A 27487-nucleotide genomic window follows, 5' to 3' on the forward strand; every position below is an offset into this window, starting at 1 on the left:
AATTTCAGTTAACTGCTACAAAAGGCATTTCCAAGCAGGATGATGATCTCCTCAGCATCTTGGGAAATGAATCTTCCTGTTCCAACATCAAAACCTGGGAGACCACAATGCATCCTCCTGAAGGGCAGCTGGACTCTGCACTGTCCAAGAAAGCTTGGAAAAGGGAAGTTGCAAATAAATAAGCATCTAAGGGCAGTGAAATGCCTTTTGAAATAAACTTTTTTCCCCTAATGTAAAAAATGGATCCAACACAAAGAATAAAATGCCTACTTGAGTTAGAACATGCCTGCAGGCTTTCAGATAAGTCTTCAAATCTAATATTACATGGAGCTTTCTGCCATTTTTCTTAACAAAATATCAGCAGGAAAGATCTTTCTAGAAGAGAGATCAGAGCTGGTTCACACTTTATCATCACTGTCAGTTGAGTACAGGGGCCTCCCTTTAATTTAAAGCACAGTTGCTCCAATCTTGTCCTGGCTGAATACAAACCAAAGACTTCATCTCCCTGTTTCCCACTTCACATGTAAGCTTGGACCTACATTTTCATCTTGGCCACAGACCTTCCTTTAGCATCTGCTTCACACAGATGCACTGCTGCAGCAAAACAAAAGCCATGCCTTTCCCACCCACTTTAAGGAGCCCTTCCTCAAGGATATCTCCCCTGCGAGAGAAATGTGCGCACCAAATCTCTTTTCCAGCAATAAAGCCTGTGCTGCATTATAGCTACTACATGTTTCTCCCACTTCCTGCCATTGACAACAAACAAAAGCTTGTTGCTCACTGTTATCAGAAAATATTTGCTTTCCCAGATTGTTTCTGCCCCCCCTTGTTTCAGAAGGGTTTTCAGTACAGTGACAGCTCACTTTCAACAATAAGCAGCAGGGGGTGGTTTGAGACAGAGGCCCTTCGGAGCCCACCCTAAATCCAGCCCGGACCGGGAACAGCCGGGTCCTGCCCTTCCCAGCCGCGCAGCCTCCAGCACCTCCTCCTTCCCCTTACAGGTCCCGTGGAGAAGGCGATGTTCCAGCAGCATGGCTTGAAGAGACAGGGCCCCTTTTGCACACTGACCTGGCTTCAAGTGGCTGCCCCTGTTTTACAGCTACCAACCACCCCTAGAAGATACTGTGCCCACCTCGAGTATCCGCTGTACTCTAAATATGCTCCTTTGAAAACCTGCTCTTCTCACCACACACTGCACTTCCTTCCTGCCAGATCCCTTATCACCATGTTTTGTCCCCAGATGACACATATGAAGCTTCCACTCTTGCTGGTGCTGCTCCTTTATTCAGTAACCAAAGGAAACATTCTCGCATAGGCACTAAGCCTGTGGCACTTCTGCTAATGAGTTACGATTAATTAAACCCAGGTGTGACATGAAAGCAGGGCATCAAGTTTACAGTTCCCCAAAAAGCACTACTCAGTCACTCTTTATATTTAATTTAATCTTTTTTTAGGCAACCACAGTATCAAATGTCAGGTCCTAAATCTAAGAAGGGCACCGAAAGTCCAAGTATTACTCAGGATATTAAATACTCAACTGTGGCCACCAAGCTGACATGTTGCAGACTCATGACTGAAACCTGCCCATGACTGCCAATGCCAAGCCCAAACAGCCCTCCTCCACAGGTGGGGTTCCCTGCAATGAAAGGATTACCCAGATAACCACTTTGTGTCCCAAATTTGATATAAGGGAAAATGCACAACTGGCACCTACGGGAGCTCAGCACCAGCCCTGCACTATCTCCTGATGAAAGCCCCCAGGAGGCCTTAACTCTGGCGTTCATTTTGGCATAAGGCTCCGCTGAAGACAGATTTCAAAAATATGAGCTTCAAAATAAGTAAGCAATTTCTTGGTCCAAGAACATGGGGGCAGGGAGAGTGGTGCAGAAAGGACCACTTTGGCAAGTTTCTGATGCTGACTGATCTATAACCTCTTTCAAGCAGGATCCCCTTTACTGTGGCAAGCCCTGCCCAGCCCCAGAGCAGTGTGGGGCTTGCAAGCACCCCACACCACACAGCCCACTCTCCCCAACCAGCGGCCCAGGATGTGGGCTCAATATTTTGGGGAACAGCAACCTTTCTTTTTCCTTGCCCAAGGCTGGACATGTGGTCTTAACATCTTCAGTAGACTGGACTGTCATTTCTGACTGTGGCTCTGCTCATTAAAAAGGCACCACAGCATAAAAGGATTTGCTGGAAAGCAAAACTGCCTCAGCTCATTTAATTTATTAGCAATTAGCATTGATCACTGATCTGGGTTCTGGGGAAAAAAAATTACATAAACAAGTAAACAACTAAACAACCACTTAAACACCTTCCTGGACCCTTCAGCCAGACACCTCTCCAGCCCCACTATCACGTTCTTCCTGGTGAACTTTCCTGATGCCCTCTGAAATGGAGCAGCATACCACAGATGCAGCATAGTCAGACCACTTTTGCCTATCCTTTCTTCAGCTTGCTTGCTTTCATGTGTGTTTATTATTTACCATCAGCTTAATTGCTTTCCTTCCACAATACCACCAGAGTCAGGCCTGGGGAAACACGTAACTGCTGTTCCCTTTGGAGAGACAGATCTTTTCCATGGGTAGCTACTGAGACACAGACAACACCAGCAACCCAACCTGAAAATGCTTCTTCTCTCCTATCTTTCATATCACCTCTCTTTGAGAAACTTTTTCACAGCATCTTTGATGTTCACAAAACCCCAGGATCAGCTCACTGGTGCCTCAAGATCTATGCTTGCTTTTCAGTCTGTCAGCAAGAGGTGAGGAGAAGCCCAGCAGCTGCTGGATGATGAAGAACTTCAGGTTTCATGTGGGAATTTTATTTGCTCACTTATCTCAGAGGCAACATTTGCAGGTAAATCCTAAGAGACTCCAGACGCCAGCCACACCCCAAACCATAAAAACCTGAAATTTAAACTGCCGTTTCTTACACCTGCCCTTCCGTGGGATCCCTGCACAACAGCATCTCTGTCTGCACATTATTCTTCTGTCCAAGATTTCCTCTTTCAGCTATTTAAACCTTGATCCTGTTTTCAACTGCTTTTAAGAAGAAGGCAGTGTCAATCAGATAGTTGCTACAGCCAGAGGGAAAGCTGAACCCCATCTCTCTGACCTGGGAAAGGTCCTTCACAAAGTACACCCAACTCTAACATTGCACCCCCCTTAGGCACCAATATCCACCAGAACACAAATGCCTGTAGTTCTCCTGCCAATATGCTGCTGCTCCCTTTTCTTCTCCCCCCATCTTTGTCTGAAAAAGCTTCTAGAACTACAAAAACTCTAAGGAAAGTGTTAAAGAAATTTATTATTAGAAGAAGGTCACAAAACAACAACTTGAAAATAGCTGCAGCTAAAAATATCCTCCAATTTCCACACCCCATCTTTAGAGAAAATACTATCACATGTCACGTCTCAGTGGTAAAAACATATTTGGTTTTTAATTAAGGTTGTATTTCGGACAATGGATTTTTTCTTTTATTTTTTTGCCAGAGACCACAACAAGAGACCCCAGGAAAGTATCCCCAAAGATCCCACTTTTCTGTGCTACCTGATCAAAAGACTCTCCGAAACTGGCACCTGCAAATTTGTATTTTCTTCTAACACCACCAAACTTTGGAAAATAGCTTTCTAAAGAGAACAAAGTATTTTGGCCATTCATACATTGTTTCAGAGTATTTGTGCAATATGGATTTATTTTGAGATTTTATTACTTCAGAGTATCAAGGAGGTCAATATGGGAAGGACAAGAAGTGGAGCAACAGTGCAGAACAGGTATCAGCACAGGGCTAGAAACTGCCACTCATCTGACCCAAATTCTAGACAGGACTGGAAGAATCTACATTATGAATACACTGAATTAGTAAGACTACTGCTCAAAGTCTCCCAGATCTAAAGAGCAACAGCCATGATGTATGTCAACCTTAGGGCTTACTGCAACAGTAGGAAGAGCAGAATCAAGGAAGTCAGTTAAACTCAGCAGAGACTTTTATACCTTTCCATTGATTAAATAAGCTCTGATTTATTGATCACATAAAAAAATCGCCCAGGAGCTACTGCAGGCCAGTAAGAAAATACCTGTGGTAACATTTTAACAAACTGAGCACATACAAGGGGAAGCTTAGCACACCATAGCATACTTTCTTCTCCAAAGACATAAATGAAACCCAGGAATAACTTCTCCAGTAGGTCCAAACCTTGTCCAGGTCACACTCACTACTTTTTAACCTTTAACAAATATACACCTTTCTCCCACTCAGAAATACTCAAACCAATACTTTTTAAAGAAATCACTCACAAAATAATTTTGACAGTGCATTACTTCAATGGCCAACTCCTGCTCTGCCGCCCCTCACCCAGTGCCTCCTTCCCTCCATCATAAAACAAGCAGTACATCTCTTATGTGCCCGTTCCTGCTGCTTTCTGCCTGTCCACACAGGCTTTTTTAACTTCACTTCCTCCCCTGTTAAAGTTATTTGAAATTGGCCTGATGCAAAATTCACTAGCATCAAAGAGATTGAGTGTGGAAGCCTCCTGCTGCCCTGAGAAGTCAAGGCGAATAACCATCAAAGAAAGCACTGCAAAGGACTAACCTGGAAGTGATAAGCAGGAAGACAGACAAACCACCACAGCTATATTCTACTGCTAAAACATTTGCTCAAGATGCTTCAGTGTGCTGGGGGGGCCTCCCTGTCCTCAAAGGAGGAGGAGGAAGATTTGGGTTATTTTGAGGGACAGCCACTGAACACAGCTACAGGGGTGTACTGGGAAAGGGGCAGGGCTCAGATTCGCAGCCACCACCTCCCTCTGTCTGCTCAGCCTGGAGGAACTTGGAAGATGTGCCCTCATGATGTCATTAGTGGGTTGGTGTCTAAATAAAGGAAGTTTTTTTATAGAATTTCTCACTGACAAACTTATTCCGGTAAACCCCGATAGCCAAGACGTCAAGCAGAAAGGAAGGAAAAGGGAAAACAATACCCATAGCCTTGTTGAGGCCTGGACAGGTGGGTGGTGTCTCAGGAAAGAAACCCAAACAACCTAAACAAGTTTACTCCCTAATACCTGCTTGTTGGATAAAGAGCACAGGGAAAAGCAGGGCACAATGTAAGGGAGATGTGCTTTTACACCATCTGTCACAATGACACACAGCCTATTTTGGCATCAGGGTAGGGGGGTTAAAGGATGAAGATGAGGAGAGAGGATAGTGAGAGAAAAAAACCCTTTGCTTAAAGAGAGTAAATAAAACGTACTTCCATGTCAGAGGGGTTTTCCAGCTTCATATTAATCACGTAGCAATTACTGTGCTTCCTAAAAGCAAACTGGGGGGTTCTGCATATTCAGAAGACTCTTGGCTCCAAATGCCTTAAGCTCAAATCATCAGCAAATTCCATTTGCTGGAAGTTCCAAAAAACAAAACAAACGAAAAATGCACCAAACCAACAAACGAAAAAAAAAAAATTAACAAAAGGAAAGCAAAGTGTTCATGTATGCCCACATGTCATCCTCTTCTTCGTAATTCTTCATCGCTTCCACAGTGCTACAGAGCAGCTCCCTTTCCTCTCTTCTGCCCTGCATCTTCAGCCGGGCATCCACACGGAGAGCAGTTGTAATAGCCTGGTGACTCATGCTGCAGTAATGTGGGTGGGAACTGCTCCCATGCCCAGCTCCTAAGGACACAACCTTTTATGGTATTTTTAGCGTGGAAGTTGTTGTGGTTTGTAGCATTTTGCCCTTTGTCTTTCAAGAAAAGAGCTCACAGTTCTCCCCGGGGCTTCAAGGATGCAACAGTGGAGCCCAGGCAGGTGATGAAGAAGCCGATCCTGGAAATTCCACGCCCAGCCACGGTAGGGGTGCTCAAGCATGTCACACCACGGCCAACCCGCAGGCTCTCCAGGCCAGGCAGAGGGCCCTCGGTGGCTGCACCACCCAGCACTCTCCAAAGAGTGGGGCATATGTGTCACTTGTTCTGTGGACACTTTACTGCAGCCCAACTTTGTAAGGAGTCATTCTCTGTGTCTCCCAAGTCCTAACTACCCTGTGGTAATACATGAACAAGCTCATGCTGGCAAGCCATCAGACATTTCGTTTTTACACCCTTGATGGGCTGCTGGCATACAAAGAGCCGGCAGGTCCCATCTGTCTTCCCTCAATTAACTTCAGACTACATCTCCTCAGAAAGTAGAAAATAAACTCTGTAGGGTTTCTACTCCATACAAATGAGGTGAAATGGGGCAAGAGGTTACTAGGAGAAAGCAGACAGGGATGTTACACTGAAACCAGATTAAAAGCATCAGGGAAAAGTACAGTGGCAGAAAAGCCACATTCCGGACCCCAGGTTTGAAGACCACAGCACATGGGACTCAAAATTGCCAAGGTAAAAAAACAGGCTCAGCTGTGCTCTTTAAAAGCTGAGGGTCACACATGAGATTAAAGGACTATCCCAACATTACCCCATAGGGCTTGAAACAGGACTCTGGCTGCAGACATGCAGTGGATTGCTTTACAGCACAGCCCCGCGCTTCCCCTTGCACCTGAAGCATTATCTGCTGTAGAAGTGAAAGGCATGAAAGTTTTTGCATCCCAAATCACAGCTCCAAACAGCTATTGATTTTAGTCCTTTCAAAGTTATTAAATTCAGGAGGAAAATCAATTATAATCTGCACATGCCTAAAACATCTAAGAGAAAAGCTAGCAGGATGAACAAAAAAGCAGTAACCAAGCATCCTGACACAAGGCCACTGACATTAAAGACTTTTTTTTCATTTCTTCTGAAACTCCAATGAGCTTGGAAGGAGTCAGCCTAGCAGTCAGGCCAGATCAATGACAGACAACCCTCACAGGCAGATTTCACCAGGTGGGAAGAGCTGCTCTGGAGTGACTTCTCAGGTATGAGAAACACAGCGAAGGGGAAGTCAGAGGGACGTTTGTGTGGGCAAGCACCGCACAGCCCACAACATACCTTGGAGGTGAGCCAACAGTAACAGACAAAAATGCTCCAGCTCTAATGCAAGTTTAAAGATCTCTCAGTGCATTGCCCTGGACACAGCAACCACAGCATTTGCCAAACAAGATGCCCCACACCAGGGGGACACCAGTGCTTCCTAGACAGACCAAGATGGAATCTTTTGCTTCTTAAGGAGATGAAATACATTTCCAAATTTAGGATGCCTTCCTGCTCTTAGATAACAGATCAAGATTACAGAATTAAAATTAAAAAAAAAAAATCACATGAAAGGCTCTATCCTGTTCAAAGGAATACAATGCTTTTCCTGTGATCTTGCCCTAAATACCACAACATCACACTCAATTACTATCCCATCTTACTCCTAAGTCCTGCACAGCCAGTTTGGCTATATAAGATCAAAATATAGCTCTGCCTTGCCTCATTTCTCATTAAACTGCTAACTACACACAGCAGTAGCTGTGTAAGAGGCAGGCAAAATTACTTAATTTTCATTACCCTTTACTTGGATTAACACTATGAAATTGGAGTGGGGAGAAAAAAAACCAAAAAAAAAAAAAAAACAGGAAGGAAAAAAGGAACAGAACAGAATAATCAGCCTATACCTCCTACAGACAGAAAAGGAACATATCCAAGCCTGAACTGAGGTTCACATATCCCACACTAGACAGACCTCTCTGTACTAAGCCTCTAGTTATCAAAACCTACCATCTGCACTCCTGAGAAAGACAGAAAAAGGAGGAAACGCCAGTTTGCCCCTACATGCTCAATTCTGCAGTTGCTGCAGGCAACCTGGTGCTGCTCTGACCTTGGTGTGCTGGCAGACCCCAGGGATTCTACCCTGTGAGACCACCTGCCAGTCCCCACCTCCAGCTGTGCAGTACACCTGCATTTAACATGCTTTTGGTACCTTGGCTCACAAACAAAAAAGCTTTTCCAGCCAGCAGGTTCTCTAAAAGCATTGGATGCTGATTCTTACAGAGCAACAACTTCCCTTAATGCAGAAGCCAAGTGGTGCCAGCACAGCCTGGGCATGGATGCACTGGTGCTTGGATGCCTCACACCACCCACTGTTACTTTTCAGGAGGAAAACAGGAAAAATTTAAAAAGGAAAACAAGACAACAGTGTGGGAAAATGCTCTCAACCAGATAGGTCAGCCTAACTTGTGTGAGACATAGAGCCATAAAACCAATACCACAGCTGATGGTATTTTCAAAGGAACAAGTCCAGACAGTCTCTAAGTGCTTGCAGCCTGCTCTTCCTCCAGTGGGTGTCCCAGTGACCATGCTGCCATACACCTCTAGGGCTGGAAGGCAGCCCCCCTTTGGAGCAGACCAGACTGTGGGTTGCTGGGACAGCTGTAGGAAAAGATGGGTGTGTTTCTCCTGCTCTTCATGGGGAAAGGGCTCCCTTTAAAAGCAGACTGCAGAGGATGTGAGGCAGATGTGCCTCTCCAGAGGAAGAAGTACAGATTTAAAGCATCTGTTAGCAGAAGATTGCAACCCTGGCTCCACTGAAACGAATGTGAACGCTGCTAATGAATTGACAATGCAACTCAAATGCTCTTCACACAGACCCATCTGAACTAACATGTAGTTTTTGCTGAAAAAGCTGAGTTTTACCAAGCTTCAGTTCCCTATGAGTTTTCCATGCTCATCTTCTCACTTCCTCCTCTCAAATTTGCAGATGGGTTTAAGCACAGCAGCTTCTGCTCTGGACTCTTCTGAAAGCGGTTTGCACCAAGGTTGAGTTTAATGTAATGACTACAGGAACCCATGCAGGAGAAAAAAATAATTCAAGAAATTACATCTTTCACAGGATCTACAGATGACATGTTCCTCTCAGCAATACCTAAACTGTTCAAAGGACAGTAGGAAACTCCCAGAAGGAGATGCAGATATTGCCATCACAGCCAGGTAAAAAGAAGGCGCCAATGAACCATGACACAGGTATTTAAAACAGACCACCCACCGTTTTACAGGAAGTGGGGGGAAACCAACCCAAAGAAGCATCCCACTGTGTGCAGACTTCACAGCCTATTGCCTTCACCAGACCTTTGCAGGGCCACAGCCTTCAGCTAAGGATCTGCTTAGCTGGAACTAGCCAGAAAATTATATAGTAACTGGAGGCTTTAAAATCCTTGCAGGAAAATGCAATAAAATAAATAAAAATCAGCTGGACAAGTTCTGTCTGACAGCTCATTTTTTTCCCCATCCAGTACATTGCCATTTGGAGAGATGTGGTATGAATCAATCCATTTTGACAGCACAAGACAAGCCAGGATGCATCACTGCTCCACTACATGGGGAACACCCTCATGTTGTTTCCTCATGGGGAAAGGCTCTGTTTACCCAGCGGGAGCCAATGCAATTCCTACACAAAGCCTGTAAGTACATTTAAAGCTCAAAAGTAATCTGAAACAGGTCCATTCTCTCCTCCAACTCCATAAATACAATCCAAATTGGGTCATCTCCTAACAATAAATGAATGATACTCACTTAAGCCTCTGCTAGACTGCTGACACAATCTAGGTCCTTTCATTCTCCTTGTACTGCAAGTACTAAAGATGCTTTTGTACATTCTCTGAAGTACTCCATTTAAAAAACCATGGTAACTAGGGCACTGCATTCAGCTGCTCTTGGAAAGAAAAGCCATTCCCCTTCCCTCTCAATAGGCTCTTAGGAGGCTTGGATAGAAAAAAATTGCCTAATCCAAACTCAGCTCCACCAGGATGGCTGGAGTTAGATGCTGGGCACAGGGGTGAGCACAACTACTGGGCACCACTGGGGTGTGCGGTGTGACAAATACCAGTAATAGCATTGCATGTGGGGAAAGAGAGCCACTACCTGTGTCCTGAATCTAAGCAGCACCCAAAAGTTCCACTTTAAGTCATCAAGTGTGAGAGCACAACTGCAGCATTCAACAGGTAAAACACTGTATTTTCTTTAAAAGCTATTGGGTGCTCTTAAATATCTCAGGTTCTTTTTAGGAGATGACAGGATTATTCCATTTCAGTACTTTAGCAAGACAAGGACTACAGAAAACAAGAAGCAAGTTTTTTTCTGTTATTTTTGCATGGCAGTAAAAGTTTAAGGGGCTTTGGTGTTGTTTTATTTCTTGCTCATTCCAAATGCCTCAGAACTGAGAACTTCCCTGCACTGCAGCTTTTTAAGTTTGCCTGCTGGCACCAGAACCCTCCTCCTTTCTGGAATGGAAACATTCAGAGATGTGGGCATAGACATCAGATGGAAAGAGCAAGGCAGCTCCCACTGAAAAAGCCATTTACTAGAAAAAAATATCACCATCCTAAAAAAGGGACATTTGTCTAAAATGGAAGGTCCATTATTTGTATTTTTAAAGAGAAAAACATTCATTAAAAACCCCCAAAAGACATGCACTAGCACCAGAAAGTCTAACAACTTTAGCATGACCTAACTGTTTCACTATTACTTATATACATTTTTAGCAGACTTTTTCCAAATCCCACTATGTACTGTTATGGAACCACATTCCAAGATTTAGGGTTTTAAATATAGAAGCCTTTAACCACAACATCTGTGAAAGTACCTTTAAAAAAAAAAAAAAACCAACCAAAAACCCAAAAAGAACCCCTTGCAAGTTTTATCCTCTTATGGAGGCCATTTCCTAACTGATGCACAGAAGCACTTTGAGCCTCTCTGGAGGAAACAGCATCAGATTCATGACATTACTGCAGAGGACCTTATAAGAAAATTCATGCTGTTTGAAAGAGATACAAACTTGGGAGAAAACAGGCAGTTTTAAAGAACACATTCCTAAATGGGGAAGATGAGGCATGTAATGATTAGCCAATTCTTCAAACAGCAAAAAATGCATTTCTTCTGGCTAACACACTGTCATCTTTGCTAACACAAGCTGTCATGGCGAGAGACATGAGAAGGTGAACTGAGGACAAGTGTAGCAGTTATCCTTGAATTCCTGACTCTGTGCCTCACACCACCCACTGTTACTTTTCAGGAGGAAAACAGGAAAAATTTAAAAAGGAAAACAAGACAACAGTGTGGGAAAATGCTCTCAACCAGATAGGTCAGCCTAACTTGTGTGAGACATAGAGCCATAAAACCAGGTACAGCACACCTGGCTGCCTTGAGAGACATGCAGAGAGTGAAGGTATTTGGAAGCTAAACCACAGTACAAATAGATATTATATATTTCCAAATATAAAGGAATAATATTTAAAAAATATTACACCTTACATATGAGGCAAAGAGTAAAAGCTAAAATAACAAGGGGCATGCATGAGATGCCCCCATTGTCCCATTTCAACATATGCAACAAATAAGTAGGGTTTTTATAGCCAATGTTTAGGATTGTTTTGTTGCTATTTTTCTTGAGACTCCAAAAGCATTCTCCTCCATATGAATCTCACAAGATGAGAGGAAAAAAAAATAGGAAAAGCTACCACTTGGGATATTGCTCTGGCAGGCCTCTGCTCATTTAAGCTTTTGAAGGTGGAAATTTTTTATGGGAATTAATGAAGAGAATTAACTCTGGAGCCTGCTGCTCTCTGCCATCTCCCCTGGGATGAGTGCAGCAGCTCCTGGCTATACTCCCTTGTCTCTACTGAGGATGAGGCAACTGGGAAGTCTGCTCACAGTCAAGTTTATGAATGTTACAGCAACGGCCTCTTCCTTTGAGTATCTGCTCAAAAGCTTACCCAAGTCCGGGCCTTCTGCCACACCATCCGGCTGCTCTAACTGATGAGCTCCTATGTTTGTAAACCCATGCCTTGACAGACACTCTCTGCCACGTGAGCACAGAACGCTCACACAGCCACAGATGCTCCCTGTTCCCAACCTGCTGCAAGGCTTCTCCATCCCCTGCACCTTGGGGGACAGCAGCCCCTTGAATTCAGACTGACAAAGGCTGGCACTCTTCTGCAGCCTCTGCTCCAGCCGGAAGGCAGAGGGTCAGGACTAAGTTATCCAACAGCATTTTATTCTGCTTTCCAAAGCCAGACTTTGCCAAGTTTCACCTCACAGTGGAAAGGACACGTGGGCACATCAAACCCCACAAAAGTTTAGCTCTCAGGACCACTGATGCCAGATAGACTGTGTCAAGTCACCTTGTTTAATGTGTAACATCTCTCACCTTTGGTCCAGGCTCTGCTCCTCCATTCAGGGGAAGGATAGGTCCATGGCACTACTCAACTTGAACAGCAGAATTTTGCTGTAGTGTTGCCACAAGGTTCTTCAGGAACACAAAAGACCAAAGAAAGCTACTTGCATTTGGAGCAAAAGACAGAGAAGTCTGCAGTGCTTTGTTGTAGCATAAGAGTAAACAGCAACCAAAAGCTTTTTGGAGAGCAGATAACGGCTACCTGGTTCTGCTGCTGTCATTCCTAAAGAAACACCAATCACGTTCTGGTCACAGGTGAAGAACAAATCCTGCATGCAGTGAATACAAATCTCACAGAATGTGGGACACCGAAAAAGCAGGAGGAGAGGAAATGCCCTGCTAAGCCATCAGCATCTGATCAGGCAGGCAGCTATTTCCTCCACTCAGACTCATCAATTAGTCATCTTAGTGCTTGGGAGCCCTGGCCATGGACAAAGGCCGTTCTCACTCTGACAGGAACAGGCACCAGAAGATGGGGAGAGAGTTTCCAGGAAATTTCATTGGAAAGAGAAACCAAGGCACACAGGAAAGTTTCACCAGAACGAGTTACCATACAGTTTTTACTCTATTGTTGTTGATGCATCTCCAATCCTCCAACATGGACCAGCACAGAAAAAACAAGGCTTAGCAGAGAAGTAGAAATCTGTAGGCATAACTTCTGGGCTGCTCCCTTCCTCACCTCACCTGATGTAAGAGCTGGCAAAGCTTTCCCATTGCCTTTAAAGTCCATACCAAGCAATATGCACAAGAAATCCACAGACATTCAAATATAAATCTTTGCTGAGGAGAGATCAGAAAAACCTACAGACAAAACAGGAAGTTAAGCTGCTGTTAAGTGTACTATCTGTTGTGGAACATGATTATCAATTTGCTGGAGGCACCATTATTTCCATCAAGCCATCTCAAGCAGTGGTGCTCTTGTGTAGGAACCTGTGAGTTAGACTTTGGATGTGTTGGATTTTTCTATGTGCATGGACATCAGCTCTGGAAAATTTTAGGAAATGGGGCCGGTTATCTTCTTCTCACAGCACTGGAAAACTGAAACGAGTTCATTTGTGGCTTACTTTAAACTAAATGAATAAATGGAGAGAGCAGCCAACTTCTGTCTTCGTCTAGATGAATTGCTGAGATCATGCCTCTAGCTAACATCTCTCTCACTTCAGTTTTGGCTGGAGAGGCAGTGCAAAGGGGTGTCCAGTTACAGAATGGCAACACTGATAAATTACCTAAAGTTTTAACAAGAAAATAAATGCAAGATGTGCAACAGAAATGCCTGCTGAGTAATAGATGTGGGGTCATGTGGACATGTTTCTAAATTCTTTCTCTTCAGTATATTCAACAACTCTTAAAGCTAGAAGCACAGAGGGCTTTTGCAACTAAGTCTGACATTACTCCATTTTCCCTTCAAGTAGAGGTCAGCTCTAATCCCCTTCAAAGCAACCACAAAGCATTTGCCTGAATTCAGACTCCAGAGCAGGACAGTCAATGCAGACAGTGGATCATGATGAAATATTAAGCTATGGGCACCACAAAAAAAGGTACCTATGTACTGAAGCAAGAAAGAAAACAACCTGCAGGACCCACTGGTGTCATGCAAACCATGTTAGGAGCAAAGAATACCTCTTCACAGTGAAAGACCATGAGACAGCAGGAAAAAAAAAAAAAGTTAACCAGAAGGAGGAAATACTTCTTCCAAGTGACCCACAATTGTGTTGTGTTCTGCTACTCAGAGTGAGTTATAGAAAGTGTCTGCAATGTACCATGGACACTGCAGGAGGGCAACACTGGTGCAGCTGTTAAATCTTGATGTTCCTCCTTCCCTGAGGATCCAGTCTGGTTGTCACCAGGGGAGGACACTGGCCAATCTGGACCTTGGCTGAAGCCAGTGTGGCAGATCTTCCACTCTTGAACTACCACACATAGGCACTAGGGCAGAGCTGGGAAAGGTTTGAGCTATTGCATTTAAACCCTTCGACCTGGCATCTTAAGAAACTGCCTCTGACAGGGGTCTGAATTATAAGCAGAGCAAGAGGGGATCACAGATACTTCCAAATGTTCTTGCAGAGAACATCTTTCCTGGACAGAAGATTCAGAGGGGAAATGTCTTCTATGGTGCAGAGCCCCAAGCAGTGAGACACAGCATGTCCTGTCTCCTCCACAGTGTGACACTCTGAAACAGAAGCTGCAAATGTTCAAAGAAACAAGAACAAGTGCAACCCTTCCTCTACCAAAAGGCAGCTCAAACTCCAGAACAGAGATCCCAAGTAACTTATCCAGCATCTACAGCCATCAGCCCATTGAAAAAGAGACACCCTCATGATTAATGGGCCACAGACTTTGTAGAGGAAATCTGAGGGCAAGAGTCATCTCCATCTGCTTGGACATCCCTGCCACATAGACCACTGCAATCTCAGATGTTGCAACAAGCAGATCATGCTTACAAACCTCTTGTGCCACCAGACACAACAAACTTCCAGGAAGACACCACTCCAGCAAGATCACCTCTCTACATCACAGCTTTCCCACAAACAGCAAGCCCTCTCAAAGCCATTAATTGGTAGGTGGTGCTGGAAGGCTGTGAAGATCAGTGCACTCACAAGGAACAGGAAGGGGGTGCTGTGCATGCTGCTGAACTGAAGGAGCTTTAAACCACTTTACTCCTGCACTTGTCCTCAGGCAGCTGAAGGACCAGAGCACTGTTTTCAAGCTGTTCCTCTGTTTCACTAAGTATCTGAGTCAAAACCTGGCACAAACAAACCTGCCAGGGTGTCTTTGGGTGTGTTTTGCCTCCAGAACAAAAATATTTCATTAACAGTGGAAACATTCACAGCAAGGAGGAAGTTGATCAACTCTGCTATAAGCCATCTCTGTCTGTTAGAAGATGCATGAATGCAAGGTCCAGGAGAGACAGGCTCATGGCTCACACAGAGGACACCTCTATCTCCTTGAACCAGGAGCAGATCCAAAACCAGTAACCTGGAGCAGGGATCCTTCTTGTGGCAACCAACCCTCTAGAACAAATTCACAACAAAATCCGACAGGCCTCTTCTTCTGAAGGTTTTTTAGCCACTTCTGCTTTGAGAGAAGAAATCATAAGGACTTTATGCACATCATTCAACTTGTCCTCCAAGCCACAGCAGCTTGTCAGCATTCTGCCTGGATGTCAGACACTGCATGTGCACATAAAAGGAATCATTTGCTCACTGCTGTAGCTACTTTCCAACCTGGCTGACAAAATGCTTCTGATTCTTTGTGTTCCTGTCATGCTTCCCCATCCTAGTCAGCTGCTTCAAGCATTCATGCACACTAAGAGCACTGAGGTATTCTCACACCAGGTTACTCATTTCTGGCTAGAAGAAGCCAAGAATTTTAAGGAACTAAAATCAAAAGTTTGCAAAATTTCAGAAGGATTCTCTCACCAGTTGCTGGTTAGATAAAAAACTGAGCTCTGTGGGCATTGCAGGCAGTAATAATGAGTGATGATCACAATTAGAAACCATGGGCCCATCACCTCTTGCTCCACAGAGAGGTGCAGATAAGCAATATGGCACTAACCAGCTCTGAAGCTGGAAGCAACCACTCAGCAAAGGGTGTGAAACCCTTTGCTACTGGAAAGGTACACACAGGAACATGTTATGCTTTGGGGCTGACAAATCCCTCAACTGAGAAGGTTAAAACCAGGACATCCCATCAATGGGGTCTGTGCATTCATGGTCCCCCAGCTGTGAGAAAATGAGAGCTGACAGCAGTGCCAATACAAGCAGTCTGTCCTCTCTCCTGTTCACTAGGTTTATGTGCCGACAGTGCAGCCTGTGGGCACATTACACCCGCTCTTTGTATTTGGCATCCTGCTAAAACAGCCCTTTCTCTCTTTCTTCTCTCACCTTGAACCAGTTGGGCTTCTGACAATGAGGAGAATAACCACAAAAGTCCTGCTCATGCGCTTGCAGGGATGCATCCTTAACCCAGCATTACAAATGCTATGGTAATAAAACCTAAGTAACCTAAGCATCACTGCCTTATGCCAGACTTTCAAATGAACCAACCCACCTCAGCCTGAAGTGTCCTGTGGACCAAGGCTCCTCTCCTGTTGCCATGGAGAGATGCTCATTCAGAGTGGCCAAACAAGTCCCTCAGCACTGCCACACTCCACTTTAACATGCAAAGTGAAAACAGAGGCCAATACTGGGACAAAGTTTCTTTCCTTCCTTCTTTCCTGTCTGCCCACAACAGAACCAGAGCTGCCCTGGAGAGGCACATCTCAACACTTCTAAACAGAGCAAGACCAGAGTCTTGGCCTTCCTGCATCCTAGCTCAGCATCATCACCCTGCTTTTGCCTGGGATAGCACCATAGAACCATCTGCATCTGCATCACACTATGAAGTGCCTGCAATCTCAAGTTGCAGATTCCTGACTAAAGCAGCAAGCCTTTGGAAGTCTCTGATGACTTGTTTTTTCCTCCCTCACCTATATCAGTTCATCTGAATAGCAGATGCTTCCTTTGTTGGTTTTGGTTTCTGTTTTGTTTGGAGGTTTGCTTGCTTTTCTTATTTGAACTGCTCTTAACAAAAAGCCCAGCTCTGGGCATAGTGTGACCCATGCATTAGGAAGGCTGGCAGATTGCTCTTTTTTGATCTGCTAGTACAGCTAATTTTTTTTCCTCTTTATTTCCAGGGAAGGCGAATAGCTCAGCCCCCAGGAAAGAGAGACAGCAATTACACTTACCTCAGACCAGCAGAGCATTTTAGTGCAGAGCTTGGACTGAGCTGGTGCCCTCCAGCATCTGTTCTGCAGACAAGAGCACACCAGGGAACAAGTGTAGCAAATGGGGAAAGCTGACAGCTCCTCGCCTCTTTGCTGCAAAGGGTATCCCAGAAATCTTCTCAGGAACATCAAATAAGCCTCTGTTCCCCTGCTACTTTCATAAACTGAAATTCTAGATTTGGAAGGAAAACAGTATGTAACTGCAATTAATCTAAAGACTTCTCTTTGTTAGGGTCACATTTCCACAAAAAAGGAGGTGGTTGCCCGATTTACAGATCAATGCAGCTTTACAGAGTTCTCAGTAAGCACAACCACTGTGACTTTTCAAGTGCAGGCCAATATCTAATTCTTCATTAGATAAATTCATACTTAGGTATAAATATGAACAGTTACATCTACAAGTGAAGCTTTACATAGGTAAAAATTCACACTGTATACCTTTTGCAGGGTGTTCTTATCAATACATGAATCATATTTTCATGTGTACAACCATAACTATTAAGAAAGCATTAGGCATTTTCTACCTGGTCTAGTGGAAGGTGTTGTGGTGTGCTTATGGCAGGGGAGTTGAATGAGATGATCTTTAAGGTTTCTTCCAACTCAAACCACTCTGATTCTGTGATCTTAATTATTTTTCTTGCTAAATCATTTACATCGAGTCTGTTTTCCCATGCATCATCTTTACAGCTTTTGCAACCTGGTTAGGAACAGCATGGGACTATTTTATCACAGATATCAATACATACACAAGGGAGAAGTACAGAAAAATAGAACTGCCTTGTACCTTTGTAGCATGTCAAACTGGAAGGACAGAACCAAAATGAACTTTGGTTTGTACAGAAGTTGTTTTAGCTAGACTACTATACCACTACGATTACCTCAACAGCATAATTAAGGAGTTATGGCAAGATTATAATAACAGGCTCTTTAAAAGGTGTGCCAGCTGCCAACCCTATCTGTATCACTTTCCATGACAAAGTGTGCCAAGCCTGATATTCTGCTCGAGCAATGGAAAAAACAGCTTTCAGGCAGATCCCCAGGACAAACACTGACAAGCAGACACAGCAGCTGGTTTTTCCACAGACGCCGAGAGACGAGTACACTCGCAGGCTTTTCCATACATACACAGACATACTAAGTCCCTTGACTCAAAGAAAGTTTAATTCAAGAGGTTTCCATCAGGAAAGCAAGAGTCTCTTTCACAACATGCCTGCCAAACCGCCAAGGCTGGAAAGCTCAAGCATATAGTCCATAGACTATTTTTTTCCTTTTTCTTTTTTTTTTTTTCACACAGAATTAACATACTGATAGCCTTGGCATCAGGCTACTTACAGAAATGTTCTCTTTTAACACTAACAGTAAAAAATATTCAAGAGAGCTTTGTAGCTAAGGTAGAGGATAAGATAATTTAAACACAACCCAGGCTATCTGGAGGGATTTTAATACACCAGGCAAAAAAGTTAAAGAGAATCTACTGCAGCATGGAGATGTCTCCTGGTCCTCTTGCCTTGGATGCCTGAAGGGATCTCTCTGTGTCAGAAAGAAAAGTAAACATCATTTTCACTCACAAATAATATTCAAAATGTAAAATACGAGTCCTTCCAAAAGTTGCAATTTTAAATTGACCTCTAATTCTAACCAGATTTTTCAAGGAAGGGCATAATCAAGTTCTTATGATACCTTAGGCATTTTTAGGTAATGATGACTACCTAAGGGATGCTGCAGTGCCAGGGTTAGGTCCTTTAGTAAATTACCCCTTAATTTAACCTACACATTAAGCCTTCTGAAGGCTGAACACCAGTATTTTTGGCTGATATCTGAAAACAGCCAAAGGAACAGCTGCTTCAAACAACCTTAAGGGAAACTGAATTAAAGATGGAAAGAAAGTGCATCTTTTCCTATGGAAATAAAAGTCATCACCATGCTTGGAGTATTACTCCAGGTCAATATAAGCAAATAGTTGTGAAGAAAATGGTCTACTTCATACTTCACCATTGTTTTGAGATAAATAATTACTATCCCTCCACACCTATCACCAATGTCCTCAGAGGGGCCGATACAGCATGGCATGACTTGAAAGGAGAATAAGGGCTGAAAAAGGAAGACAAGCTCTTCTGCTCTGAGACCAACCCACTGCCAGCAGCAAGCACATATTGCTGTCCCACCACAAAACCCAACAGTTTTAACTGAGACTAAAAGGACTTGAGTTTGCAGTTTTTACACACGAACTCAGAAGAGATGCTCCGAGAAATGTTCTTTTTTGTGGTTTCTATAACAGCATCACCATTACATCATTAAAGGAGAAAAACTAATTTGTTCAACATGCATTCAACCTCTAGTCTCTTAATCCAAACACTTCGCTATTGCCATTTGAATAGTCAGATGACATGGAGGCTGTTTTGACTAGAAAACACACCACTGGTTTCTCCCATGTGGATTTTATTACAAAATTCTGTTGTCACACTAGGTGGAAAAAAGCTAATTCGAAGGATGAAAGAGAACAAGGACTTGAGAAGAGGTTATTAATCTCTACATGTACTGCATTCTCTGCCTCCACCCTCTATTCTTCTTTTGGCATCTTAAGGGGAACTATAGCCAAAGGAGCACATTGTTTGTCAGAGCGTATCCAACTTGGCTGTTCAGCTGCAACAAGTCCTGGGATTGCATGTTCAGACAGTTACCACTCAGGAAACCTATCTCCTGAGCATCAGATCACACACTGCAAATGCTGCAAGGTCATGCTAACGAGTGGCAGCTGAGAAGATCATAGTGACTTGCTGTGGTTGGTGCCTCACATCCTGTCCCTGCAGCTGGCTCACCAAAACCCTCTCACTGCTGGATCAGCACACTCCTGGGATCCAGCAGGCCAGGAGTGCCCACTCAACAAGACCAATGATCACTAAAAGAAAAGGGAATAAGTCAGACACATCCTAGGAAACATCACTGCTATATGCTACAAGTACCATATACCTGGGCTGATGTAACCCAAAGCTGTTCGCTGCTATTGCAGTGGAAGGGGGAAAACACAAAAATGCAAATCAACCCTCATCTTAAATAAACAGTATTTAGTTCCATAAGAACCTGAGTGGATAAATTCTTTTTTGCAACTCATTTTAAAATAGAGAAGCAAATTTTAGTGTTAGCACAGCCAGATCATCATGCTTTGAACAAACCAAGGGAGATTTGCAGAGGTACACCATGCTGACCACAGCATTCAGCTTCTGAGTGCAATGTAGGTAAAGAGACACTTTGGTGCAAAGCTATGTCAAGGCTGGTAAACACATATGCATAAAGATCCTATTAATAAGTTGTTATTTCTGCAGGGAATTGGGAGAGTTTGAAAATAGGCATTGGTCTGGAAGAACGGAACAGGTTTAACATGTGGGATGCTCTGTAGAAACCAGCAGTAGCAAGTTAGGTCGTTAGAAATATTACAACAAAAGTTAACACCTACAAGGTTACAAAGTCCTGCTCGAAGGTGAATTCAGCACAATCTTAACTGAAACTGGCCAAAACCAAGCAAAAGCTATGCAAGAACCACGTTTTCAGAAACTCCAATGTGAGTGCTGCAAACACCTTTCCTGCCTGGAGCTTTGGAATATGAGGCCTTCTATAACAGGAAAGAAATATTTTCTAAAAAGTGACCCAAAAGACTCCAGAAGTATTTAGGAAACTGCTTTCCACTTTTGTCAAAGTCCAAAGGGGAAAAAAAGCCCATAAAAGTGGAATACAATGTGAACAATGCTGAGCTATTCATTCCAAAATGAAAGCTGCTTCTGAGAGAGAAGGGGAAATACCCACCACAATAGCTTTGGAAAACACTGTCCAAAACCCTCAGGAAAAAAATAAAAAAAAAAAAGGAAAACATACTTTCAGAAATAAAGAATGATGAAAGTAACACAGAAGAATTACAGCAATTGCATGCTAGGAAATAAATAACAAAAAGAAAATCACCATGGTCAGGCCATTTATCCTGGCTCCCATTAGCCTGGTTTTTACTTCGTTTAATCCAGGACTGCATTGAGCAGAAAACTAGCACAGGGGTTCTGGCAGCTGCTGGCACTTACACCATGCAGGGTTCCTCCCAGCTCCAGGGATCCTCCCAACTCCAAAGCTCCCACAGCTTCCACCTGGATGTGGGACAAGCCCAGCCACCACACCTAGGCTGCCAGCACCATGCCAGGGCAAAAAACAAGGAGTGGAGAATTGATTGTCAATCCCTTAAAAAAATCCTCTTTGATAGAGATGTAACCTGCTAAATCCCTGGGAGACTACATTTCTCCTTGGTGTGCTCCCCATCATGCAACATGGAGGTCTGGAAACACGTGGGGCTGATGGCAGCACTGTCAGCACCATTGAAAGCTATGCATGTGTCTGGCCCTGCCCTCCTGAAGAACTCTTTGGCAGTCTCATTTCCACTCAAAGCATAACCACTGAGGCTCCAAAAACAGCTACTGTAGAAATTATTTTTTAGAAGAAATGCGTATTTCAGGAATGAGTTAATACACTTGGAATGAAAGCACTAGCCACCTCCTTGTACTGGCATCTTTCCAGCCTCCCAAAGCCTACCACCAGCCCTGCCACAGCAATTTTGCAAGGTTAGATAAATAAAGAAGGAAAAGGACAGGAAGCCACACTTCTAGAAACCTACCAGAAACCTTTGCCATTTCAGGTTGCCATTTTCACCTTATTTCTCAGCCTCATCTTCCTGCACCCTAGCACCCTGGTGTGGGACCCTCCTGCATCCTCTCCAGGGCCCTTGAAGTCCAACCACAGCTGCACAATGGCCAGCTGTGACTTAACTCTGCTTCTTCTCTACAGCTAAAAGGCCAGGAGCAATGCAAGTCCCTAAAACTCAGGTTTTATGGACTGCACTATCCACAGCATCCTGGAACCTAGCAAGGGATCCAAGCAAGAGGCTGTAACTTCAGTCTCATAAATCTCCAGCATACCAAACTCACGCTTTTCAGCAATGCTATTGTTCTCTTCCCCTCTGCTACAATATCTCAAAGACTTTAAAACACTTATTATTTATCAATCCAGCAATTCTGAGAGCCACTTAGGAGGAAAAAATATCCCAACTCTTATCAGATGAGACCAGCAGGACTCCAAAGTAGAGCATTGGCACTTGTCTGGAAAAAGTGGAACCACTCAGTCTCAAGGAAGGAGGAAAACATAGCAAAAACCACCCTTAATGAAAACTGTACCTTTTCTCTGAGGAAAACTAACAAGTGAACTACAAGGAAACTCAGCCAAAAAGAAAAAATAACACAATCTCTTGTGAACCGATAAAATACGAGATAGCCCACTGCATTCCCAGCTTAGAGAGATGAAACAGAATATTCTTACTGTTTAGTTTCTTTCTAAATCTGGGATATGTTTTTTGGCAAGCCTGGATTTCACCTGAGTGTAATGCAGAAAGGAACATGAATGACAACTGAAGAGCAGCCATCTGTGTGGGTGTCTCTCTTTCCAAACAAAACTTGGAGTGAAAAGGGTTTTCCAACGAGCCAGCCAAGAAAAGGGAAACTTCATCAAGAATCACAGTGGGATCTGCCTGGAGAGTATGCTGCATGCAAGTACCAGGGCTAAAACCACTCCCCCTGCCCACTACCAGCAGTCCTCCCAGATGCCCATCTGTCCACTGTTCCTTATTTTCCCTTTTAAAAACCACAGTGAAAGCTGCTGGGGAGAACACAACGCGTGGCAAGTAATTACAGAGCAATGAAGAGCAGAAGCACCTTTGGGGATAAGCAGCAGTTCAGGCAGTCACCAAATGCTGACCTCCATGAGGGCTGCATGAGCTCTCTGCTTGTGAAACCAAGCTGAGGGACACTGGCGCAGTTGTGCTGGGAGGGCTGGGTTAGCACAAACTATGGAATGCCCACAGAACTGCTCACCTGCACTGAACAGAGGTTTTAAAATGGCAATCTGAAGTCAGCTCCGTTATTTTCTGCAGGTACCCCAGAGACTGCCGGGATTCCCACTGCTGCACCCTCCCATGCAGACGTGGGTTCCAGCACTCAGCTCCTCACCTGCCCCAGTACCTGGGACAGGAGGCTACCAGCCAAGTTCAGCTCTCAGCCTGCTTAAAACCCAGCACATTTGCAAGGCACAGGATCAAGACAGAGCAGATGGAATGCTGAATTAGGCTGCTCAGCCTCTATCCAAGTCCTTCCAGAGCAGCTCCTGTTACACAGGGTATTGATTCAGACATTAGCAGTTTACATGAACCTTTGAGCCAACCCAGGACTCTGAATTTCAATGTCTTTGCCAGCAGATTACAACACATGCCCACATACTTTAAGCATAGTTCAATGATATCAGCAAAAATTCGCTGATAGAAAAAATATTTTCCTATCAGAGTACACAAAACTCGAGGTGGACATCTCCTCCTCCATGAACTCACCTGTCTGGAATGAAAACTTCCTGAGCATCAGAAAAAAAGCTGACCCAGGGATGCCTTGAGATTCCCACTCATTTTGTAGCAAGCCACTGTAAGAGGAAATTGACCTGAATCTTGACATGCTTAAGGCCATTTAAAACAGAGACTGGCTTTCCTAACATATCAGCATTCTTCCAGCCTCTGAGGAAAAGAGACAAGAGAGGAAGAGAATTGCTTTTGGGGAGAAAGCACTAATAAGATAGGAATTTCCCTGAAATAATTAGCAATGTAAGGAAAAACCACAAAACCCAACCACCCACAAGCTTTCCATAAGGAACAGCTTCAAACTTATGAAGTCTCTATACCCACAGGCCACCAGGTGTATGGCAAGCACAGGGCCTACTTCTGCATCAACACTGGGGAAACGAGATCACCTGCATCCCAGATGGACAGGGGATTTGCAAATAGGTTTGCAACTAGGAAGTCCCCAGGGAACTAGGGAAAATTGAATAGCTAAAACAATCCTGATTTGCCAGCTAATACAGATGGTTTTTAACAGAACGATAACAACAGGCCTTAGGAAGACATAACCCCTCTCCCCCATGGAGAGAAGAGTGTAATTTTGGCACATTTTTTCCTAGTCTTCTCAGGAAGCTTGGCAGGAAATGGTAGAGACTTCCCCCACTGCATAAATTCTTTTATCAGGTTAAATTTGATTAATTCCTTTAGGAAGATTACTGCTCTAGGCAGTTAATGAGTGCTCCTACCTTGATTCTCATGGTGCTTCTACCCCAATAAGTGAAGCAGCATTTAAAATCTTGTTTCATCCCCAATCCTTTCACACAGATGCAGGTCTTTACCTGCAGGCAACATATACCAACTTATTCCAAATGCAGAACACACCTAAACTCCTAGTGTCACTTCCTCTCTGTTTTTCTGGTTTCCAAACATTCAGAAAAAACTTGGAACTGAAGGATTTCTCCTTGTTTTCTTAATGGAACCATGACAAAGTTGCTATGCAATTGTCTCTTGGGGAATTGGGGTAGAAAGAAAAAGAAGGATAAAGCAGCATGCTGGAGTTAACCTACAGCAGGAAACTATTTACATGCGAAAATGTGGAATCAGCTCTCTTTCAGAGGAGTAAGTACCAAAGGCTTTGGACACAGTCATCCACTCTCTGGTGTCATGCTCTGATGTCTGGTGCTTGCAGCACTACCAGCTAATGGTAACAAAGATTACTTTGTAAAAGGAATGGTGGAAATGTCTGAGGAGATGCAAGACCAAGAAGAAAATATCCCTGCACCTCTGAAAGGTTGCTGCTCATGTGAGAAAGCAGTACAAGACCCAGAGCAGTTAGAAGCAGTTCATGAAAGCAATGAGGCATGTGTAGACAGTTTGTCCCTGGAGCAGCAGCTGGGGAAGAGAGGAGACAGCTGCAGCACTGCCCCAGGACATCCCATGTGCCACCCTATTCGTTTCAGGGTATCTGACAAGGGCACTCAAACACGGGCATGATACATTCCATATCATCAAAAAGCTCAACCCTCCGTGAGCTTCCAGGGGCCCCAAACACGGCTGCAACAGGACGGTGCAGGGACAGAACTTTTCCCATGGATGCTGCAGTTAAGGTAACTGCTAATTCACTGCTCAGGGTCAGGTCAAAAGGCTGGCTCATTGACCACCTGCCCTGAGCAGCACTCCCCATCCACTGCTGGTTAACCTCTGTGGCAGCCATCGAAAGGAAAAGCAAGAGCCACCCAGACCAAGTTATCCTGCAGCAACACAATGCTGTTCTCAACTTGCATCACCCAACCCTTATGTTCTCACAACAGTGTCCTAAGCTGTTTTTAAAGTCAGCATTTAGCTTTTTTGCTAGCTAATATAACATTTCCTCTCCCTTCCCCCAGTCCAAGGATTTGGCAAAATTGCTTCTTCTGCAAATGCTGAACTTTTGCCAGTTAGACAGCGAAAATCTTGACTAAAAATAAACCATGTTTCAGAAAATAGATCTCCTTCCAGTACAATGAAGTAGTGGATAATGCATGCAAGCAGATCTGCCAGGAGAACACAGCCTTCAGATTTGCATAAGAATATCCTTAAGCTCAATAGACAGCTGCAACTCCTGTGACTTATCCCATCTTAACAAGAAACAAGGCAGGGAGTGGGGGGAAAGGAGTGAAGTAAGGTTGAGGGTACTGAGATAAATCAACTTTCTGCCTGTGGTGGCAGGAAGAGAAGTGCCACCACCACCATGTACCTGCATCCCCAGTGGACCAAGCTGGTCATAACCCATTTGGGAGGGAGAGGATGGCATTCCCTGCATGGTCACTACAGAAGGCGAGAGTTTATTACAGGAAATCCACTGCAATTCAGGCATGAGAAGGGAATTACCTGGGATTTTGCCGCCTGAGTCACCGGGAGTCTGGGACACTGACTCAGTGCTGGCTCCCTCAACTCAGACACACCTACAACAGCTTGCTAGCAAAAGGAGGCACTCCTACCTTTGCTGTTCCCTTCTTATTGTGGTTTTCCCTGTAAGAGAGGCCTTTTACAGCAGAAAATTAATTAAGAAAAAGAAAGCACAAGAAGACTGGCACGGGAAGCACAGGCACTGCTCAACTAACCAGCTGTGCTTTCAGATCCAAAGTGGAGGGTGCGTTTGCTTGCATGCTGTGATAAACCCTGGGATATACAAGAGAATCAGGTGGAAACAGCTCCACCCTGACTCCTACTCCTCTTCACGTCTGCAGCACCACCCAGACGGTCCCAGATGAAACGGGTTTTCAAGAAAGATCTCTTTCCATAATGAATCCATTTCACTTTCTTAGGGATCAAGAAAGCTCTATGCAGCAAGTTGTGATTATATCCTTATACAATCAAATGGGCCATTCAGGCAAGCTAAATGCAAGGCAATGCCATTTTTATGAGATCCATGAGGGACAGATGTTTGCAGAAGGAGCTCCTTTTGCTCCTATGGCAAACTGAAGGTTTGAGTTCAGTGCACCAGGCTAACCCTCCCTTGTTCATTAATGCTCCCACAGCAGGATCATGCACCTGCTTTTCAGACCTCCCCCGAGCAACCACAGATGGCAAAATATTCCATTCCAATTCCAGTTGCACATGCACCTCTGATCAGCTGTGAATACAATTCCAGATAATACAATAGTAGACTGCAACCCAGCCCTATATTTTCCCCTCTTCAAAGTAAACCAGAAATTGAAATTGAGATGTAAGCAGACCTGCTCGTGGCATAGCAAGGGGCATCACTGAAAGCATGTTTGGCATCTCAGGGACTTCAAGTGACTTAGGCAATGCACTTAGAATGTCAAACAGCTGCAAAGAGTGCAGATTAGATTTTTTTATTTGAGCACTGATGCCTTAAAGCAATAACAAACCAAATAACTCAGGCAAAAGGATGCACAAGGCAGCGTAGGGGAAGCACTACTCCACCACTCCTGAGAGCAATCAGTGGCAGAGCAGAGCAGTAATTATCCAGGGAGGAATAAGCTGCTACAGGCTGTTCTTGCCATACATTAAGAAAACAACAGCAGATTTGTTCATGGTTGGATACCAAAATGCACACAGCTCCCTCCCACCCCGCTGGGGACGCAGGCGGACGCCACGGGGGAGCTGCCAAAGGCCAGCTGAGCAGGAGGGCGCAGCAGCAGCCGCCTGCGCAGCCGCGAGCTCGGCCGGGATTCCCCAGCTGGTGCTCCGGGAAGGAAAAGGCAGTGCCTGTGTTAGCAAGGACCATGGCCTCCCAGGGCTGCTCTGCAGCAATACTGTTTTCCAGCCCTGCAAACCTTATCTTCTGCCTGTGTGTTTTTACAAAACCTCTGGATGGAAAAAATAACTATTCACTGCAGAGCAGTCTGCACCACAGGATCCATTCCATGCCCATCAGGCAAACCCTGCACACATTTCACCCCTGGCCATATGCAGCCCCTCTCCCCTCACGAGGAACATGACAAACATACCTGTTCAGAGCATCAGCTTCTCCTATAGCACAGACAAGGAGCCACAACACAATTCCCATTGGCATACAGGAACTGGCAAATCCTGTAAGCATTAGAGAGAATAGTAATTAGTGACATTAATGAGCTGGCTGGTGAAAAGGAAGGATGCCAAAGCAATCTCTTGAGAATCAGGAGGGTGTTAGATCCCTGCCCTGAACACACTCCTGGCATCATAGCAGAGGTACGTGGCACAAGGCTGT

The 27487-nt window shown here is 44.3% G+C and overlaps 1 protein-coding gene across 4 annotated transcripts in view; it reads right to left on the minus strand.

Moving 5' to 3' along the window:
• The window catches only part of LOC100224883 (USP6 N-terminal-like protein), a 75805-nt gene that overhangs the window by 36317 nt on the left and 12001 nt on the right, over positions 1-27487 (minus strand). For 2 of the 4 annotated variants that reach the window (XM_030274049.4, XM_072929819.1), the window contains exon 2: positions 27249-27330. The exons of 1 other annotated variant lie outside the window; for it this stretch is intronic. The gene's annotated coding sequence lies outside the window, so the exon portion shown is untranslated. Of the gene's footprint in view, positions 1-5251; positions 8020-27248; positions 27331-27487 lie in introns of those variants that run through there. One more of the 4 variants, XM_072929822.1, reaches the window with a different exon arrangement.

The sequence above is a fragment of the Taeniopygia guttata genome, chromosome 5, assembly GCF_048771995.1.
Source record: "Taeniopygia guttata chromosome 5, bTaeGut7.mat, whole genome shotgun sequence".
Classification (NCBI taxonomy): domain Eukaryota; kingdom Metazoa; phylum Chordata; class Aves; order Passeriformes; family Estrildidae; genus Taeniopygia; species Taeniopygia guttata.